The following is a 6,000-nucleotide window of genomic DNA, read 5'->3' as shown; positions in this document are numbered from 1 at the left end:
GCTATTCTTCTTTAATATAACGAGCATAAGCTATACCGTTATTCGAGTAGCAGCGTCCTTATACGAACCGGTGAATCTTCGAGCTTTAAGGGAATAAGTAGCCCTCCTGGATAACAGCTTGTATCTACTCGATAACGAAGAGGCCGTATAAGTAATTATCCGTTTAACGGGGACCAGGAATAATATAGAAACGGCGAGTAAGACTAGAGATGGCCTTATTAGGTGTATTAATACTACGTAGCTAACCTATAGCGTACTTAAATAACCGTAAAAGGCGGTCCTTAGTATCACTGGTATTCTAAATGCTATTATACCTATATATACACTATATCTCTTAATCTATAATTAGACTAATAAAGTGATTCTTAAAGTAATAAATAATAAGGATAAAGCGACTTCTCTTAATACGGTTAATTTCTTCGAGCGGCTAAGGAGAGTAGACTGCCGCGCGGCTATTTAGCTCCTAGTAAGGTATAACACTGATCTAGGCTATAGGACGGGTATCCCCTTATCTACGCTTAAATATAGCGCGTATTATATCTTCTAGACTACCCCGCTCTAACTATCTCTTATTTATTAGGTTATAATATATCCTAAAAGATAACTATACTGCCGGATAAGTATCCCGTGGTCTCTCGGCGAACGTGCTTATTATAGGAATATAAGGCAGTATTATATTAACCGTGACAGCGTCGAGCTCGCTATCCACGGCGTTCTTAAGGAGGCGTTAGACTATATATATATTATCCTTAGGCTGTTAGGGAAAACCTGTGAAGGGGGCGGCGTTATTAGGGACGTTAAATAAACGATACGGCAGGCCTTATATAGGAAACACTTATCGGCTGTTATTAGGGTTATTAATACGATAGGGGTGTGTGGTTAGTCGTGATTATTAAAGAAAGGGGTAATCCTGATACTATTTATGGTTTTCGGATAAAGGTAACTTAGTGAATTACGTATAGGATCTAAATACGGAAGTCGGCTTACTATGTAACCGATCTAATTAGACGAAAAGATTAGATAGTACCTTTTTTATTATACCTATAATCGCGACTATATAATAAAGCGATATAAGGAAGGTAATCGTGAATCACGCTTAAAGCCTAATCTTTTTAGTAACTTAAAATAGGCTGTTTATTTAACTATGCCTCCTTAAGTTACTAAAACTATAAACCGCTAGGCCACGTTACTTATCGTTAAGGGATATAAGGCGGAGGGCTGCCGGCCAGAGGCGTATCTTTCGGGCTCTGCGTCTTTATATTATTATACGATTCGATATCGTGTTTCCTATAAGCTTCTCTTTAATAACAGCAATAAGATTATCGATATATCCGCTAAAGCTCTGATCACGGGGCTTAATAACCTTAGCTCTTATAAGCGTAAGAAAGCCGTGGCTTATTAAGAGTTAGTTCGTCCTATACCGTGTTTCTAGTCTAAGACACGACTTATTACGGGTACGGTTAATAAGTATAATGTTTTTATAACGGTCTAAGATATAGTAGTAAGTTCTCTTTACGCTTTTTATCGTGTTACCCTAATCAGGGTAAGCTGATATTATAGATATAGGCAAACTCGTATTTTATTTAGTACGAAATGGCTAGTAAAGGTAGTGTATCGTATATTAAGCTAGACTTTATGGGCTAGGTTATCTAAGGTAACTCTAAGGCTACTATTATAGGTCGGGTATAGGATAGCCTACTAAATCTTACTAATAAAGACGTGGAGCAGGAGTTATTTAAGAAGGTAAGGTCTAGTAATAGTTTATCTTTATTTCGTTGCCGTGTATTCGTGGCTAAGGACCTCGCTAGTCTATAGAGGGAGTATATTATAAAGACGGTGACCCGGGCTTATACGGTCAGAGCTCTGATTATCTAGGGGTTCGGGGTTATTAATAAGGTGCCGTGCTAGTGCTATAAGGAATAGTAGTCGGCTATAAGTAATCGGGTTAATAATAAAATCACTTATCCTTTCTTCGAGTACGTGTCGCTTTAACGCAACGATCGATTTCCGGACTACGCTAACTGCTATTTTCATAAAACAGCTTACACGTATCGTGATAATAAGCTCCGAAAGCAGTTCTATTAGTCTAATTAGGAGGTTTTATAGCCAGATAGTGATTATACAGGTATTAGTCACGCTAATCCGTGTGTTAAAGACTTACTAGTACTGCTATAGTCCGTATATAACGATAAGATACGTCCACGGCTATCGCCTCGATACGGCGTCTTTATAGTAAGCACTATTACTCTATACCGTAAAAGTGCTTAGTAGATACGCGACGTTTCTGAGGAAGGGGTCTTAAACCGTAGGACTATATAATAGCATAGGTCCCTATATTAGCGTATAAATATAAGGACGATCTTAAGAAGTTCTGTTATACTATTTAGAATAACCCGACAAAGAGGGATCGAGAAGAGACGGTGGAGTGGTATTATATTCCCTTTATCTCTAGGGCCTAGGTTTAGCGGTATAAGTCGGAAGTATACGGCCCTAATAATAGTGACTATAAAAGTAAGCCGGAGTAAGATATAGATAGGTAATTCGGGTAATGATTACTATAATCAGGGTAACCTTAGTATAATTAGGATATTTTATTTTAGTACGGGGCGTAAACAGGTAAAGGAAAGATAGATAAATAATAAATATATTTAGTGGATATATCTTTATAGTATCTACTTAGTTAGTGCGTATAAATAGAAAATAGTAATAGTAAAATATAAATAAAAGGAACTAATAAATAAAATAATAAGTAAAAGGGCGTGGAATAGGGTAATTAGGGTAATAAAGGGTAAACGGGAGAGAAATAGGAAAAAGAGTGAGTTAAGGAGTCCTAAAAGTGGTGTTTTTATTTTAGGGGGGGTAATAGTTAGTTTTTAATAATAAGCAGATAGCGGTGCCTTATATATCCTTAGCCCTAATACTGCACGTAAGACTCTTATTAAGTATAGTATTACCACGATTAGGTTAACTAGGTAGGAAGTAATAGTAGGGAATAAAGTATAAGGTTCCTGTATAGTCCTTATACTCACTTAGGTTAAAGTCAGGATCTTTAGGGATATAGACTTCGACTTTTCCCGACTACGTCGCTTTCCGGAGCTCCGCTTTTAACCTCTTATAATACTCGCCTAGTATATCCTAAAGTCTCGCTAACCGTCGTAGGAGTACGTTAACGGTCTAATTAGGGGAACTAGCGTTATCTTAACGCTTATTATCCTCGGCCCTAGTATCTTTATTAGTGGATTCACCTAGGAGGAGGGGTGCTTTAACTAGCTCTTTATCGATAAGGACGCCGCGGGCAGGGTATATAATTATTAGTTCTCTGGCGTAGTCCCTTTCTAGTATTATCTAGTCCTCCGGTTCCTAGTGTCCGTCTTCGTCCTAGATGAATTTCTTAAGGCGGTTAGCGGTAAAAGTGACGCCCTGGAGCTCTTCCCCTGACAAAGTCGATAACCGCGGTAAATCTTCTGCTAGATAGCCAGCGTGTGGGCGATAGGCTTGTGTCCTACCTTGTTTAGACTATTAGCGCGGGGGTAGTAGGCAGAGATAACCTTCCGCTTTATTAGGTACGCCCGATTTAGCTTAATTATACTACCCTTATTCTTAGGACCTCCGTCCACGATAATATACTAGTATAGCCCGTGCCGGCAGATAATATCTTCCTATAAGAATATCGCGATAGCTCGCGACGTGTTCTTCTATAGTAAACGGGCTTTAACCTATCCCGTGAATATATATCGAGCTTCTACTAAGTAGTACCCGTTAAGATACTGGATATTAAGACTTACTTATATAAAGGGGAGGGCTTATTAAGGTAGTTAAGTAGCGATTAGGGGATCCTCGCGTGCTTTACCTTAGCGGCTTTAATACTCGGCGTATACTTTAATAACCTCCTTAGTCTGCTTATAGATCCCGTCCTAAGTGTATAAGGGGGCGAGCTTCTAGTACGTCCTATTCCTTATATAATAGCCTAACTCGTTATAGGCCCTCCTAATCAGGGTAACCTAAGTCTTTTTATTATTAATCCACCTTTTAGGAGTCGAATCTTTCTTAGTAACTCTTATCTATAGTAGACCGTCCTTTACGAAAACACGGGTCGACTAATCTCGGACACGGCGGGCGTTATAAGGGTCTATTCTAGAGGGTATCCGTAGGCTTATTAAATATAAGGCCACTTATTAAGAGAACTGGCTCTAGGTAACGTCTAGGTCTAAAACGTCTTTAGCCAGGGTAGGGTTATTAAACCTCTTATCCGTATCTATAAGGAAGATTCGGCCGTTAATAAAGTCGTTAATATCTCCCTCCATAGCGTTATTAGCCTGATTAGACGGAGTGGTAGGTATTCTCGAAAGTCCGTCGGCTATAGTATTCTTAGTCCCTTTAATATACTTAACCTCGAAGTCGAAGAGTCGGATCCAGGTAATCCACCGAGTAATAAATACGCCGGGTAGGTCCGTGGCAGAACCACTAAGCTAGGACACTAAGGCTTAAGTATCTATTTCTAGTATAAAGCGGACTCTATAAAGATAGTTACGAAGTCGGCGAAGCACCTTTAATACTCCCCTTAGCTCTAGCTTACTAGTATTATAGACCTTCTTTGCCGGGTTCTATTTACCGCTTTTATACCGGGCAATAGCTCTTTTCCCGTTGATATACTAGCCTAAGATCCCGCCCTAGCCCTTAATATATACGTCGACGATTATATAGATAATACCGGCCCCTTTACTATACTTAATAATAATCAGAACTAGTATAAAGGTTAGGGTAACCTTAAGAGTATCTATAGCGTACTACTAAGGCTTACTCTATAGGAAGACGGAAGTCTTTTTTAGTAGGTCTATTAACGGCCCCGCGATAATAGTAAAGCGGTAGATCCAGATACGGTAGAAGGTGGCGAGACTAAGAAAAGAACGGACTTCGGAAATAGTCCGGTACTTCTGCTATTTAGTTAACTTAGCCACCTTAGCCTGCTTAGGGAAACGATTATCGGTTCTATATATATAGCCTATAATAATAGCCGCTTTTTAATATTATTAGCTTTTAGCGCTAGCTATAATGCCTTTAGCGAGCTTTATATTAAGAAGGACTCTATTAATATTACTAATATACTTAGCCACGTAGCGGCGAATTCTAGGCCTAATTAGGGTATCGTTATAGGTGGTGGTCGGCCCTTTAACCGCGATATCGTTAATAAAGGGTCGATAGTACTAGGGAATAAGGTCGTATAGGATACGGGTTATAGTATATATAAATTAGGCTAATAAGTTAGTCGCCCCTTATAGAAGGGTGTATATCCTAAAAAGTCCTAAAACTATAGCGAAGGTCGTTAAGTCCCTTAATTCCTTATCGAGGGTGACCTAATCGTAGCCGGAGAAGAAATCTAGAAGGGAAACTATCTTATATATACCGAAGTCCTCGGAAAACTCGTCGGCCCTAAGCGGGATAAAGGCATCGCGTAGGGTAATAGCGTTAATCTTAGTAGCAGAGTTAATAAAGCGTATATTACCGTCTTTCTTTTTTATAAGGAACCAGGGGTTATAGTAGGCCGCGTGGCTTTCCTTAATAACCCCCTTATCCTTCCTATCCTTAATTATCTTAACGATAATAGACTCTAGGGCTCTCGGGATAAGGATCCCTTTCGCCTACTATGCCTTATACGGAACCACCTTAATCTTCTACGGCGGGGCGATTCTAGGGTTAAGCCTCCTGTATTCCTACTAATCCTACGCGAGGGTAGCTTTATGGTTTAGGAGGGTCTTCGTTAAGAGCTCCTTTTCTATAGGTAATAGATAGCCGGTAGAGTCTAAGATATCTTTAAGTCGCTCTTTTATAAGTCTCGAGTAAGGGGTAATCTTAGAGAACTTTAGGGTGATTAGGCTAATAAAACGGTTATCTTCCTATTCCTATATATCCTCGGGGATTTCCGCTAAGATCTTCTGCTTCTAAAGGGGGTCGCCTTTAGGGACGGAATTATCGGATAGCGCGTTATTGATAGGGTGAATC

Source organism: Sodiomyces alcalophilus, assembly GCF_042370955.1.
Source record: "Sodiomyces alcalophilus JCM 7366 unplaced genomic scaffold ACRALscaffold_1, whole genome shotgun sequence".
Taxonomy (NCBI): Eukaryota; Fungi; Ascomycota; class Sordariomycetes; order Glomerellales; family Plectosphaerellaceae; genus Sodiomyces; species Sodiomyces alcalophilus.
This window is presented reverse-complemented; position numbering follows the sequence as displayed.